The following is a 16,774-nucleotide window of genomic DNA, read 5'->3' as shown; positions in this document are numbered from 1 at the left end:
AACATGTACATTAAAAAGTTACGTATTTAGGTTCAGACTCTGATAGATTAAAGATTTCATGTTTGGGGAATGTTACTTATCTTAGTTTTCAGATATTATTCTTTTATGAAGAAATTTGAAACATTGAAACTGGGGAAGTAATAGCCTTTCAGAAGTTTAAATTGTTCAACTTATGGTTACATTTTTTCTGTTAATTGAAAATAAGACTTTAAAGAGCAGACTATAATAATAATATTCATAATTCATTAGTAAATATTGAAGGTAACATGATTTTGAAAATGGGTTCTTTGGTTCAGCCTTTAGGCTGATGGGTTTACAGTATTTACATTGTCTTAAATACTTAAGATGGTATCCTGGTCTTACTATCTTCACATCAATTTAAGAACAGTAACTCCCAAACAGTGATAAAGGTTTTGTTGTGTGCATTATCTGTTCCTGACCTTTTAGGACTTCATGAAAATCTGTTGCCTTACTTGAATTTTTCTAATGATAATTCTTTAGGCACTTTTTAATTATTTTACTTTAGAAGCTATGACAAATTAATGGATATAGTTGGTAATAGGTTTAAATAATTTTGTATGTGTTTTAATAATGGTTTTAGAATTGTGGACAAAGATATGTTTACCAGATAGGAATTAGGAGGCAGTTGGAGAAGGAAATGGCAACGCACTCCAGTATTCTTGCCTGGAGAATCCCATGGACGGAGGAGCCTGGTGGGCTGCAGTCCACGGGGTTGCAGAGTCGGACACGACTGAGTGACTTCACTTTACTTTCTAAACTGACAGTAAGATGTAAAAGCTTTGGAGTTGTATAAACTGCAGCAGCAGCTACCACTTTCTATCTGTATTACTTTGGGCAAGTTATTTGAACTTTCTTACCATTGTCACTTTGCTTGTAAAATAGAGTTAACATGTTGGAAGGTACAAAATGAAGCGTTTATAAAGTACTTGGCACAGTACTTTTGGAGTTAGTTCTCTTAAAGTGATAGTTTTTACCATTTTCCCATATTCTAATATTAATGTAGCTACATAGTACATAGACTTTACAGTTGTTTTTTTTTTTTTAATTTTAGTCTTTAATCCTTTGTTACAGTGCTTTCAGCAAATTGAATACTATGTGTTTTGGAATCTTCATTTTATAGTAAAATTCAAAGGTTTAGTACTTCCAAGTAAACTAACATAAATCTATCTGGGAAATTTTGTAGAAAGATTATTATTCATAGATTTTGAAACGTAGAGGGCAACTTGTATAGTCCAAATATTTGGAAATATTGTAGAGGTTGAATAAAATATTTCTGCTCTTCCACTGACTATACAAAGTCTAACTGGTAAGGAGAGATTTGGTATAGACTGTTAAATTGGGTATATGAAAATGGGTATTGGTTTAATATAGGAATTTGGTTCCAGGCATGGTAGTCCCTGTTGGGTATTAAAACTACCCAGTTCTCTCACCAAAAAAATGAAGAAGTAGGACTATCTTTGGTTCTGCTGTCATTTTAAGTCAGTATAACTCCTTTGGAAAGCAAATAGAGTTGTAAGAAATAAGTCATAAAGATTTATGTACTGATTTGGGTTTAACTTTTGCCTCTTTCATGTAGCAGCTTTCAGACTTTGAAATTAAGTCACCTAACATCTCTGTGATCTGGAGAAGGAAATGACAACCCACTCCAGTATTCTTGCCTGGAAAATCCCATGGACGGAGGAGCCCGGTAGGGTACAGTCTATGGGGTCGCAAAAAATCGGACATGACTGAGTGACTTCACTTCAACATCTCTGTGAAAATCATTTATGAAATGGCACTAATAACAAAAACACTTTGAATGGCTATTAGGATTAAATGAGAGATTTAAATAGCTAGTACAATGCATGATGCAGAATAGATGATCCACAAGTGTTAATGCTATTCCAGATTTCATTTCTAAGTGACCGTAGAGAAAGTACTAGAAAGACAATGTATTTGTTTCACATGAACTTGCATCTCTCATTGTGGGCTCCTGGGGCTTTCATAATGGTGGCATGGTGAGCTGCCTCTGTCCTCTCTTCAAACATGCCCATATAGGCTAGACATTTTGTTGGCAGTGAGACTGCATCTTTCTGAATTTCACTCATTCTAGGGAGAGCACCTAGATGAGTAAGAGAAAGCTCTAGTGATATGAAGTAATGTTGGGGATAGTTGGCTTGGTTGTTATATCAGGACAGTGATGTCACTGACAAAGTCTCCTGATAGTCTGAGAGTGTAAAGTTTCTGTAATAGTATAGGATATGGAAATTCAGCAATCAACACAACACACTGCACACTTGCAAATAGAAGTAAGGATTCTTAGATCCTTACAAGGACTTGTCTGCTGATGACACCCTCCTGTCTCTGATCCAGGAACTTTGGATCAGCTTGCCAGCTTTTAGCAGGAGAAAATAATTGGAACAGGTAACCCTAGCACATTTCATCCAAAGATGGGCTCGATAAAGGACAGAAATGGTATGGACCTAACAGAAGCAGAAAATATTGATGGCAAGAATACACAGAAGAACCGTACAAAAAAGATCTTCATGACCCAGATAATCACGATGGTGTGATCACTCACCTAGGGCCAGACATCCTGGAATGTGAAGTCAAGTGGGCCTTAGAAAGCATCACTATGAACAAAGCTAGTGGAGGTGATGGAATTCCATTGGAGCTATTTCAAATCCTGAAAGATGATGCTGTGAAAGTGCTGCACTCAATATACCAGCAAATTTGGAAAACTCAGCAGTGGCCACAGGCCTGGAAAAGGTCAGTTTTCATTCCAATCCCAAAGAAAGACAATGCCAAAGAATGCTCAAACTACCACACAATTGCACTCATCTCACATGCTAGTAAAGTAATGCTCAAAATTCTCCAAGCCAGGCTTCAGCAATACATGAACCATGAACTTCCAGATGTTCAAGCTGGTTTTAGGAAAGGCAGAAGAACCAGGGATCAAATTGCCAACATCTGCTGGATCATGGAAAAAGCAAGAGAGTTCCAGAAGAACATCTATTTCTACTTTATTGACTATGCCAAAGCCTTTGACTGTGTGGATCACAATAAACTGTGGAAAATTCTGAAAGAGATGGAAATACCAGACCACCTGACCTGCCTCTTGAGAAACCTATATGCAGATCAGGAAGCAACAGTTAGAACTGGACATGAAACGACAGACTGGTTCCAAATAGGAAAAGGAGTACGTCAAGGCTGTATATTGTCACCCTGCTTATTTAACTTATATGCAGAATACATGATGAGAAACGCTGGGCTGGAAGAAGCACAAGCTGGAATCAAGATTGCCAGGAGAAATATCAATAACCTCAGATATGCAGATGACACCGCCCTTTTGGCAGAAAGTGAAGAGGAACTGAAGACCCTCTTGATGAAAGTGAAAGAGGAGAGTGAGAGAGTTGGCTTAAAGCTCAACATTCAGAAAACAAAGATCATGAAGATCATGGCATCCGGTCCCGTCACTTCATGGGAAATAGATGGGGAAACAGTGGAAACAGTGTCAGACTTTATTTTTTTGGGGTCCAAAATCACTGCAGATGGTGACTGCAGCCACGAAATTAAAAGACACTTACTCCTTTGAAGGAAAGTTATGTCCAACCTAGATAGCATATTCAAAAGCAGAGACATTACTTTGCCAACAAAGGTTCGTCTAGTCAAGGCTATGGTTTTACAGTGGTCATGTATGGATGTGAGAGTTGGACTGTGAAGAAAGCTGAGCGCCGAAGAATTGATGCTTTTGAACTGTGGTGTTGGAGAAGACTCTTGAGAGTCCCTTGGACTGCAAGGAGATCCAACCAGTCCATTCTAAAGGAGATCAGTCCTGGGTGTTCATTGGAAGGACTGATGCTGAGGCTGAAACTCCAATACTTTGGCCACCTCATGCGAAGAGTTGACTCATTGGAAAAGACCCTGATGCTGGGAGGGATTGGGGGCAGGAGGAGAAGGGGACGACAGAAGATGAGATGGCTGGATGGCATCACCGACCTGATGGACATGAGTTTGGGCGAACCCCAGGAGTTGGTGATGGACAGGGAGGTCTGGCGTGCTGCAGTTCATGGGGTCGCAAAGAGTCGGACACGACTGAGCAACTGAACTGAACTGAACTTTAGCACATTCTTGAGTGTTCTTTGTGGGACTGGATGAGTTGTAAGACATTTCCTAGGTATAGTATGTTTCAGCATACCCAGGCTTCAAGCCTGCCTCGGGTTCATTCCTGTACTGATGTTTGGTGAAATCAAAATGAGTGCTTTGAATGAAATAATATATGATATTGAGCTAAGGATGCCAGGAGAGAAATTGCAGAATTTGGGGTATTTCTGATTTGCTTATTATTGTTCACAGTCAACAAGTTGGGTGTTCTTTCATTGTGTATAGAGAATTCTTCCTCAATACTTCCATTGAAATTGGAACATGTTCAAATAAATGGGGTGAATGTCCATTTATTAGATCCTCGTTAGTATGTTTATTTCTCTTACTTTACAAAAGGTGCGTTTATACACAAACACACACATTAAATTTTTCTTAAGTTCTTAACTTGATGTCTGTCTTTTCCTCAAATATTGTGGTTTTTGATAGAAAAAAAATTGCTCATTCCTGAGTTTCCCACACCATTTTGAACTGTCTAAATTGCCAAGTAAATTTTTAGGAGCTGTCCAACATGGACAACAAATTGTCAGTAACTATTTTTAGAAACCTACATGTTACCAGGTATTTATGACTTTATTGGTAATGAAAGAGATCTGAGCAGTTTTTTTTTTCTATATTGAATAATTAAGCCCCGTTGAATAGGACAGGTACAGTTTATTGGAAGAAGCACTAAAACAGGAATAGAAGGCTTGTATTCTGTCACTGCCTTGTCTTGTGACTCCCTTGTGTCCGTTTCTTCTAGAAAGTATTTTCCCTGTCCCTTTTACAAAGTTTTTGTTAAGATCAAATGGTACAATTTATGTGTATTTTAAAGAACTTTAAAAAGGTAAAATGCTCTTCAAATACAGAGCATCATTCTTTGCTGCCTGTCAGTCTGTTTAATTTTAGTTAGATTGTGGAATAAGCAGTCTTTAATTTCTTTGGGAGGTTGATTGCTTTTTTTTTTTTAACTAAACCTGTATAGGATAATCAGAGGAAAAAGCATCTGGAAAGGTTTCTACTTGCCTCCATTTCCTGTTTTCTTTTGTAATTCTCATTAAAGATTTTCTTACAGCATGAGAAACTGGCAGGTGCATAGATCCTAGTGGAAACAGAGATCTTCAAAGCCTGAACGTTTTTGGTATCCTTTATGGCTCATTAAGAACAAAGCATGTTTGAACTAGTTTCCCAGTTATCCAAGCTCAAATTTTAGCCTTTTCTCCCTGCAACTTTTTATTATGGAAGATTTCAATTATGTGGACATACATGGAACGCCATATACCCATCATCCAGCTGCAAAAATTATCAGCTTATACTAGTCTTGTTTCATTTATGACTGCACACCCAGCTGGGTTACTTTGAAGCAAATGCCACACACCATAATTTCATCCATAAATATTTCCATATATATCTCTATAAAGTAAGGACTCTTTCAAAATATGTAAACATATCACTTGCTCAGTATTTTCAAATATATGCTCGAATATATTTTCAAATATATGTTCAAATATATTTTCAAATATATGTTTCATATTAATGTTCAAATTACCCTTGTGCTGTTCTTAGTCTCTCAGTCATGTCCAACTCTTTGCGACTCCATGGACTGTAGCCCACCAGGCTCTTCTGTCCATGGGATTCTCTAGGCAGGAACACTGGAGTGGATTGCTATGCCCTCCTCCAGGGGATCTTCCCAACCCAGGGATTGAACCCAGGTCTCCCAAATTGCAGGCAGATTCTTTACCATCTGAGCCACCAGGGAAGCCCAAATTATGCTTAGACTTTCAGTTTTTTAATAGTTGGCTTTTCAAATCAGGGTTCATGCATTACTCAATTGATATGTCTCTTAATTTATAGTTTCTCCTTCTGTTTCCCCTCTTCCTTTTTTCTTGTAATATACTTGCCCTACAGATTTTCTCAAATTTTATTTTGCCGTTTGCATCCCTGTGGTGTTACTGACCATGGTCCTCTGTTTTTGTTTTGAAAGAATACTTCCAAGGCACTGTAACATCTGATTGTTACTGTGTATAATTTTAGCAGCCATCGATCATTCCCTAGGTCAAGAATTTTATGAGGGGTTTGTAAAATGGTGATATTCTGTCATTCTTCATTTCTCAGCTAGAATACTTTATAAACAGAAACTTCCTCATTTTGATTACTGGACTGTTGAGTTATCTTATGTTCAGTTTATATAAAAAGGACAGTAAATATGCAGCTGTTCTCCTTTGTTAGTTTTTAGGATAATAAATTGATTCACAAGAATCCTTCAAAAGTAACTAATGAGATCTTTCTTCTTTTAAATATCACTGTTCTCCTTTCAAGTATCATTATAAGCTCATGGATTTTTTCCATACTTTATGTGTTCCAGTCCATTGCAGTTACTATTTTGCTGTGGCTCAGTCTGTTCTGTCTTTGGTAGTGAGTGCCTCTTCAAGATAGCTCCTAAGTGTTTTTGATACTACCCTAGTGGTTTCTGATAGCTTCCTTGCTTTCTAGTATGATCCTACCTCATTTCATAAAATTCTGCCTCAGAACTTGAATTATCACTTTCTTTAGGGAGCACTGGTTCCTTTTAGTTGGAAAGAATTTTCACTGGTTTTCACAGACTGCTATCTGGGTGCTATGCTTATAGATACTAGGTTAGTAATTTATCAGATCAGATCAGTCGCTCAATCGTGTCCGACTGTTTTAGGTCTCTTCAAAGATGGAGCTAGGAAATACTTTTTTAAAAAAAGAAAGTTCAGCATGAGTTTATACTGATAACTTGTAGTTAAACAATATTAGAGAGTTTTTATTTAATATTTTCAAATTTTTGTTTCTTCTCATACTGAAACCTTATGATATACAGACATTACATAATTCCTGAATAATATCAGTATTACTACTAGCAGTATCATTACTGAAAGCACTGTAAGATTTTTTTGTATTTCTTTTTTTTTTTTTCTTTGTATTTCTTATGTCCTTAGGATGTATTTCCGGAGAAGGCAATGGCACCCCACTCCAGTACTCTTGCCTGGAAAATCCCATGGACGGAGGAGCCTGGTAGGCTGCAGTCCACGGGGTCTCGAAGAGTCAGGCATGACTGAGCGACTTCCCTTTCACTTTTCACTTTCATGCGTTGGAGAAGGAAATGGCAACCCACTCCAGTGTTCTTGCCTGGAGAATCCCAGGGGCGGGGGAGCCTGGTGGGCTTCCGTCTAGGGGGTCACACAGAGTCGTACACGACTGAAGCGACTTAGCAGTAGGATGTATTTCACCAAGGATGTCCAGTCAGATTACTGTGTTTTAGAGTTAAGTACTCCTCTATTTGGTTTAACTCAATACACAGTTTAGGTTTGTCTTTCATTTTGATTTTGAGGACCGACTTAAATTTTTTTTTTGTTTAAATTTATTTAATAATCATGTTTAGAAACTTGATATATATATGACAAGGTACATTCAGAGGAGTCTAGTTTCTGGACTGTATTTGTGCTTAGTCACTCATTCATGTCTGACTCTTTGAGACCCAGTGGACTGTAGCCTGTTAGACTCCTCTTTCCACAGGGATTCTCCAGGCAAGAGTACTGGAGTGGGTAGTCATGCCCTCTTTCAGGGGATCTTTGCAACCCAGGGATCGAACTCAGATCTCCCGAATTTCAGGCAAATTATTTAACCATCTGAGCCACCAGGGAAGCCCATGAATACTGGAGTGGGTAGCCTATCCCTTCTCCAGGGGATCGTCCCGACCCAGGAATTGAACTGGAGTCTTCTGCATTGCAGGTGGATTCTTTACCAGCTGCATCCTAACCTTATTCTTTTCTTCCCTTTAGGGTAGTTGTTCTTTTAAAGCTTTTTGTTTATCTTTCCATTAAAAATTATAGTAATTATAGAAACTGTCTATATAATATCTGTCTATAGCTATATATTCTTTCACGCTCTTTTGATATAGTGTCATACTGTTTGTTTTCTCTACCTTGTCTTTTTACTTAATATATCCTGGCTATTTCATAGTATCACTTATAGATAAATATTCCTCAGAATTTTTTTTTAATTGTGGCAAAATATACACGACTTCACTTTCACTTTTCACTTTCATGCATTGGAGAAGGAAATGGCAACCCACTCCAGTGTTCTTGCCTGGAGAATCCCAGGGACGGGGGAGCCTGGTGGGCTTCCATCTATGGGGTCGCACAGAGTCAGACACGACTAAAGTGACTTAGCATAGCATACATGTTGCACTAGTGGTAAAGAAACCACCTGCCAATGCAAGAGATGTGGGTTCGATCCTAGGTCAGGGAGATCCCCTGGAGGAGCACATGGCTTCCCAATCAAGTATTCTTGCCTGAAGAATCCAATGGACAGAGGAGTGTGACAGGCTATAATCAATAGTGTTGCAAAGAGTTGGACATGACTGAAGTGACTTAGCATGCATGTATGCAAAATATATATAACATAAAATTTACCATTTGAACCTTTTCTTGTTTGTTTTTTTTGCATACCATGCAGCTTGTGGGATCTTAGTTCCTCAACCTGGGATTGAACCCAGTCCCCGGCAGTGAAAGTTTGGAGTCCTAACCACGAGCCCACCAAGGAATTCCCCCATTCCAGTCATTTTTAAGTGTGCAGTTTAGTGGCATTAAGTACAGTCACCTTGGTATGTCATTACCACTATCCTTTACTTTTTCAGCTTCTGAAACTGAAATACTATACCTATTAAACAATAATTCCCTGTTCTCCCCTCCCTTCAACCTTTGGCAACCACCATTCTACTTTTTTTCTTTCTCTCTGAATTTGACTACTCCAGTACCTCTTTTAAGTGAAATCATAAAATATTTGTCCTTAAAAAAAAAAAAATTTGTCCTTTTGTGATTGGCTTATTTCACTTAGCACAATGTCTTCAAGATTCATCCATGTTGTAACAAATGTCAGAATTTCCTTCCTTTTTAAGACTGAATAGTATTTCAGTGTATGTTTATGCCCAGTATTTAGTTTAATTATTCATTCATCAGACACTTGAGTTCCTTCCACTTTTTGGCTATTATGAATATAGCTGCTGTGAATACAGATGTATAAATATTTGTTCCAGTCTTTGCTTTAAATTTTTTGGGGGTATTCCCAGAAGTGAAATTTTAGGATAATGTGATAATTCTGTTTAATTTTTTGAGGATCTGCCGAACTGTTTCGTATAGCAGCTGCTCCATTTTACATTTTTGCTAGCGATGCACAAGGGTTCCAGTATCTCTGTATCCTCACCAACACTAGTTATTTTCTGGGTTTTTGTTTTGGAATAATAGCCATTATATTGGGTACGAACTTGTCCTCATTTTTTAGTTCAGGTCCTACTGAAGGACATTTGCTTTCGAAAGCAGAACTTGCTATTGAGGTCCTTATTCATCTTTGTAGGGCCAGCAGCTAACATAGTACCTAACACATCAGATCAGATCAGATCAGTCACTCAGTCGTGTCCGACTCTTTGTGACCCCATGAATTGCAGCACGCCAGGCCTCCCTGTCCATCACCAACTCCCAGAGTTCATTCAGACTCATGTCCATCGAGTCAGTGATGCCATCCAGCCATCTCATCCTCTGCCGTCCCCTTCTCCTCTTGCCCCCAATCCCTCCCAGCATCAGAGTCTTTTCCAATGAGTCAGCTCTTTGCATGAGGTGGCCAAAGTACTGGAGTTTCAGCTTTAGCATCATTCCTTCCAAAGAAATCCCAGGGCTGATCTCCTTTAGGATGGACTGGTTGGATCTCCTTGCAGTCCAAGGGACTCTCAAGAGTCTTCTCCAACACCACAGTTCAAAAGCATCAATTCTTCGGCGCTCAGCCTTCTTCACAGCCCAACTCTCACATCCATACATGACCACAGGAAAAACCATAGCCTTGACTAGACGGACCTTTGTTGGCAAAGTAATGTCTCTGCTTTTGAATATGCTATCTAGGTTGGTCATAACTTTCCTTCCAAGGAGTAAGCGTCTTTTAATTTCATGGCTAATGTTTGAGTGAGTTAATGAACTTTATAAACTGTGAATTCCAGAAGAGGTGATAGTCGTCATGGTTGTAGTTATAGAGCTGTACCTAAGCACATGATCTCCTGGAATTATAAATAGTTGTGGGTTTGTTGGGGTTAGTAATGGTAGTCCTGACAGGAGTACCAAAGATACCTGAACACTAGTGTTTTACTTTGCTCTTTTTTTTTGGGAGGGGGGAAGGTCAAAGTGACTTGAAGCTTTCAGCATTATGTGTTTACACTTGTAAGTGGTATAATAAAGTAAAGGAATAAAAGAAACCAGCTTTCTTGTCTCTAGACCTCTCATTCTCTTTCTGCCTAAATAATCTCATTTCCATCTTTGCCTGTCAAATTCTAATGGTTGTACTTGATGTATCCCTCCAGGCTTCTCTGTCCATGGGATTTCCCAGGCAAGAATTCTGGAGTGGATTTGCCATTTCTTCCTCCAGGGAACCTCCCTAACCCAGGGATTGAATCAGTGCCTCCTGCTTGGCAGGCAGATTCTTTACTACTGAGCCACCAGGGAAGCCAAACTTGATACATTAATTAATAGGACAAAAATAGGAATAGGTAATAAAATAATATATGTGGTATCATCCTGTTTTTGTTGAAGAAAAGAAGTGTATTCATGTTCCTGTAGAGTAAGTGATCTGGAAGGATTTTTGTCAAGACCAACAGTGATTGCACAATTTATTTGTGTTTTATATGTTTTTCATTTAATGTTTGTGTTTTCTGGTTTTTCTGTGAGAAACATTGTGTTTTTAAAAAGTAAAATTAGTACAGAAACTTCATTTTTTAAAATCCCAGCTGTCCTTTTTTGTCTAGCTCCCAGTTGCAGTGTCTAAGACTTAGTATTTATTAAATATGTTTTTATTTGAATGATTGAAACTTAAGGAAGAACTTGGTAAATGCCATAAATAGGCATATAGTGCTGAGAGGATTCAAAAAAGAAAAGGATCATGTGTGGAAAGGATCAGTTGCAGATGATGTTTGAATTGACCTTGAAAGACAGAGTTTTCTGTTGTTTTGTTTTTAAGAGGATACTATAATTTAATACCTCTTTGTACCCGTGATTAACATTTTGTGGATAGGCATTTGAGGAAATGAAATTTCTTTGATTGTATTTATTCTTTAAACTCATGGCTTATATTTTTAGGATACGTGCATTATCCAGCAGACTGACTTATTATCTTCTATTTGGGTTAGTATTATTACGGTGGTTTTCCCTAAGCAAACAACAGCCTGGTGAAGTGGATTGAAGAGCCTATTGTGTGATAGGGAAAGCAGCCAGGAATTAGGAAACTTCTGAATCGAAAAGTGTGGAAAATACACAAGTAGTGGAGAATTAATTGCATTTAGTGATTTCTGACTTGAAGAAAAAATAAGCTTTTAAAATTTTAATTGATTATCTTGCATTTTAGATCACTTTAAAAGAATGCCTTAAAATGCTTATTGTAAAGTATTAATTGTGATGAATTTGGTTTGTAAAGTTTTATCTTTTGAGTCAGACTATAATTCACAACCATTCATGATACTTGAAATGTTAAAAGTACTTCCTGAAGAAAAGTCAGATTTTATGGGCTGCTCCAGGAGCTCCCCTTTGACTTAAGATAAATATACTCCTGTGATAAAGTCATATTTCTGCAAACTAGCTCACTGAACTAATATTGGAAAGTATTTAATATGCTGTCATAAGACATTAACAAAATAAATTTGTAAAAGAAAAGCAAATCTATGGGACTAAAGGTATTTTACAAACATAGAATTTTTTATATATTCTATATAAAGTAATTCTTAAAGTTTTAGACCTTTTCTCTTTAGAATTTTATTCTTACAAAAACGTTTTCAAAGGTCTTATTTTACGTCACTTAAAATTATTCTAAAAAATTGTTTAAAATAATTTCTTACTCTAATTTGGATCTAAAATAGAATGAATACCATTTTTGAATTTTCAAGGCCGTTCCACATTTGGTTTCACATTTAGTAAATTTAGTCATAATATTCCCAAACCCAGTAGGATACAGTTTCTGTGGTTCTCAGACCCTTTGTAGAGTGACAGAGATTGGAATTCTGAATCTCACGAGTCAAATTTTGGCCTTTGACTCTGTTCCCCTTTCACACTCCTTGCTAAGCTTGGGCTGTTGCTATGCTTGAAGGCTTGTCAGCTAGCAGGTTCCTATGGTAACAGGAATGGAAATTTCAAAGAAGAAAGAGAATAGGAGCACAAAGGCTTGGTTGATTTGAATTTGAACAAAAATAGAAGGTTCCCTGTCTTGCACCTTTGTTGAAGAAACCAGAAATTTAATATTAGAAAGTTATTTTTGAGTTTGTAAACTTCATATACCCTGGTCTTAATTTAGTGAATAAAAGTGCTGCTGCTTAGGGGAGTACTCAGTAAGAATCTTCTAAAAACTTTATCAGCTGAAGATTCTTTTTTCCTCCTTTTATAGAGCTTTGATAGTCTGTGTTCCTTATATATATTCTCAACTTGGCAGTATGCTGGCTAACTATTTTAATTTTTACTTTGCTGAAGTTAAAAATTGTTAGAGTTATAATCAGGGCAGCTTGATTATTTGAAAAATATTAATGTTTTTTGTTTTTACATAGCTCTATTGAGGTGTGATTTGTATACAGTTAACTGTACCCATTTAACAGTGTTCAGCTTGAGTTTTGACAGAAGTATATACCTGTGAAACTATCATCACTATCAAGATGTCGTACATTTCCATCACCTCAAAAGCTTCCTAGGGATCTTCCCTGTGGCTCAGACAGTAAAGAATCTGCCTGCAATGCAGGAGACCAGGTTCGATCCCTGGATTGGGAAGATCCTCTGGAGAAGGGAATGGCAATCCACCAGTATTCTTGCCTAGAGAATCCCGTGGACAGAGGAGCCTGGCAGGCCACAGTCCGTGGGTCGCAAAGAGTCCGACACGGCTGAGTGACTGACACTGCTCTACTACAAAAGCTTCCTTGTGCCCTTTGTAGTCCACCCCTCTGAGTTGACTCCCTGCTGAAGCAACCATTGATCTGCTTTCTGTCCCTGTGGATTAGTGTTCATTTTCTAGAGTTTTATATGAATGTACGTATAGTATCTACTTTTTTATGTCTGGTTTCTTTTACCCAGAATCATGATTAAGAGATTGATGCATGTTTTATTTTGTGTTTTAAAAACACCATTCCAGTTGACAGTTGACTTTTTCACTTGGTAGTTGAGCACAGGGAATTGAGCAGGGTTCCTCGTGCCCATCCTAATCTCTTTTTAAGCTGTCATTTACTAGGTGCTGTATCCTATTTTATATATTCTTATTTGTATATGTTGTTGTTGTTCGGTTGGTAAGTTGTGTCCGACTCTTTGCAACCCCATGTACTGCAGCACGCCAGGCTTCCCTGTCCTTCACCATCTCCCAGAATTTGCTCAGACTCATCTCCATTGAGTCTGTGATGCCATCCACCCATCTCATCCTCTGTTACCTCCTTCTCCTCCTACCCTCAGTCTTTCCCAGCATCAGGGTCTTTTCCAGTGAGTCGGCTGTTCACATCAGGTGGCCAGAGTATTGGAGCTTCAGCTTCAGCATCAGTATTTGCAGTGAATATTCAGGGTTGATTCCCTTTAGGATTGATTGGACTGCTTTGATCTCCTTAATACACCTATATGTATTAACACCATTTTATAGAGGAAAAACTGAAATTTAGAGAGGTTACAGAGAACAAACTGGTTAATAAGCTCAAGGACTCTGGATAAAAATGCCAGGGTTTAACTCTTGGGACTATCTTTGTAGCTATGTGATCTTTGGCGAGCTACTTAACTTTCTGTGTCTTATTTTCTTCACATTTATTATAAAATGGTGTGACCAACTATAGTACCTACCTTATGGGATTGTTGAGAAGATTAAGTTAGGTGTGTGAAGCACTTACAGCACTGCCCAGCCTGTAGTGAGTGTCCATCAATGCTAGCTGAGACACAGCACAAGATACTTATAGCTAGTAAGTGACAGAAGCATACACTTAAAGCTTTATACTCAGTGCAATAGCACAAAATAGTGACTCAGGTCAATTTTATAATTCATGATGGGGCTCACAAATGGAGGTTTTACTAGCATGGTATCAGATTGATATTGTATAGTTGAGGACTAAGCAAGTGTGAGACTTAACTTCAGGCATACATATGCTTGTATGTATGTCTATACATACATTGGCATGTGAATATAATGCATTTTTAAGCTTTGAGTTTGTTTTTTTTTTTTTTTTGGTTGCACTGGGTTTTCGTTGTGGTGCACAGGCTTTGTCTAGTTGCGGTTTAAGAGCTTCTCCATTGCAGTGGCTTCTCTTGTTTCAGGGCAAAGGCTCTGAAGTGCATGGGCTTCAGTAGTCATGGAACGTGGGCTTAATAGTTGCAACTTGCAGGCTCCAGAGCCCAGGCTCATTAGTTGTGGCCCACTGGCTCTGTTGCCCTGTGGCATGTGGGATCTTCCCAGACCAGGGATTGCACTGGTGTCCCTTGCATTGCAAGGTGGATTCTTAACCACTGGACCACCAGGGAAGCCCTAAACTTTAAAGTAATTATAGACTCACAGGAAGTTAAAGTAGTGTAGAGATTCTGTATACTGTAGCTAGTTTTACCTGGGGTCTTGCTATCTTATGTAGCTATTAGTGTCAAAACTGGGACATTGGACTTCCCTAGTGGTCAAGTGGTTAAGAATCCTCCTGCCAGTGCAGGGGACACCAGTTTGATCCCTGATCCAGGAAGATCCCACATGCTTCGGGACAGCTGAGCCCAGGTACCACAACTACTGAAGCCTCTATTCCCTAGAGTCTGTGTTCTGCAACAAGAGAAGCCGCTGCAATGAGAAGCCCGCACACTGCAACTAGAGAGTAGCCCCCACTCACTGCAGCTAGAGAAAGCCTGCACTCAGCAGTGAAGACCCAGCACAGCCAAATAAATAAATAAAAAGTTTTAAAGGCACAGGTGATCTAAAAAAAAAAAAAGGAAAGTTATCATAGGTATACTCTTTAGCCCGTTATCATATTTCACCCGTTTTTACATGTACTCATTTTTGTGTCTGTATATGCACATGTCCATGTATTTTTATTGTCTTTGCATTTGTATCACATGTATAAGTTCATGGAGCCATCACTTTGGTTAAGATACTGTGGAAATTCCCTGGCAGTCCAGTGGTTAGGATTCTGTGCTTCCACTGCAGGGGGCACGAGTTCAGATCCCTGGTTGGGGAACTGAGATCCCACAAGACCCCCAGCGTGGCAAAAAGAAAACAAAACCCCAAAATGATACAGAACTGTTTTTATCACCACATCTTTCTTGTGCTTCCTTTCTCCCTACCACTCTTTCCTGTTCCCAGGCAACCACTAATTTGTTCTCTGTCCCTATAATTTTGTCAAGAATGTTATATAAATAGATTCATACAGTGTATAATCTTTTGAGATTGACTTTTTTCGTTTAGCATAATACCTTGAGACCCATCCAAGTTGCTTCATGTACCAGTAGTGACTGTTTTTAATTGCTGAGAAGTATTCCGTTACAGAGATGTTCTGCAGTTTGTTTAATCGTCCACTGAAGGATACTGAGTTGTTTCCAGCTTTTTGCTATTGCAAGTAAAGCTGCTCTGAACATTCATGTACAGGTTTCTGTGCAGACGTAAATTTTCCTTTCATGTAAATAAATGCCCAGGAGTGTGATTGCTGGGTTGCAGGATAAGCATGTATTTGAATTTTTAAGAAACTACTCAACTATTTTCCATAGAAGTTCTATCATTTTACATTCTACCAGCAGTGTATGAGAGACATATGTTCTCAGCATTCTTACCACCATTTGGTATTTTCACTGTTTTTCATTCAGCTTTTCTCATATGATGTGATATCTTACATGATTTTAATTTGCCTTTCCCTTATGGCTAATAATATTGAACATCTTTTCATGTGCCATTCATATATATTCTTTGATAAAATGTCTGTTCATGTCTATTGTTTATTTTCAATTGAATTGTTTTTTACTTTTGAGCTTTGAGAGTTCTTTATATAGTCCAGATACAAATCTTTTGTTTGAAATGTAGTTTGTAAATAGTTTAGTCTATAGCTTACTTTTTCAGCAAGTCTATAGACTTGCTTTTAAAGTCTAGGAGAATAGCAGTCTTAAATTTTAACAAAATCCAGTTTACCAAGTTTTCTTCCTTTTAGGGACTGTGTTTTTGGTGTCATTTATAAGAACTCTTCATTGGGTCTGCAAAGTCTCTGAAGTTCTATAGCTTTATGTCTAATTTGTATAAAGTAAGTTTCATTTTTTTGCCTGTGAATATCCACTAGCTTCAGCACCATTTGTTGGAAAGGCTGTCTATCCTTGCACCATTTGAACTGCTTTTGCTTCTTCCTCAAAAATCAGTTATCTGTCCTTGTGTAGATTTATATTTGGGTTCTCTATTCTGTCCTGTTGATCTTTGTGTCTATTTCACCACCAATACCACAGTGTCTTGATTTTTGCTAGCTATACAGTAAATGTTAAAATTGGATAGTATGATTTTCCCCCTTTTTTTTCCCAAAATTATTTCATTTATTCTACTTCTTTTTTTTTTTCATATAAAATCTAGAATAAGCTTATCTTTAACTACTAAAATTGTTACTGGATTTTGACAGAAA

The 16,774-nt window shown here is 38.0% G+C and overlaps 1 protein-coding gene across 3 annotated transcripts in view; it reads left to right on the top strand.

The window, feature by feature from the left end:
* FZD3 (frizzled class receptor 3) overlaps positions 1–16,774 on the top strand; it is a 97,884-nt gene that overhangs the window by 9,113 nt on the left and 71,997 nt on the right. The gene's annotated exons all lie outside the window — the stretch shown is intronic.

The sequence above is a fragment of the Bos taurus genome, chromosome 8 (genome assembly GCF_002263795.3).
Source record: "Bos taurus isolate L1 Dominette 01449 registration number 42190680 breed Hereford chromosome 8, ARS-UCD2.0, whole genome shotgun sequence".
NCBI lineage: Eukaryota > Metazoa > Chordata > Mammalia > Artiodactyla > Bovidae > Bos > Bos taurus.
The sequence above is the reverse complement of the archived record's forward strand: the minus strand, read 5'-3'. Positions and strand labels throughout refer to the sequence as shown.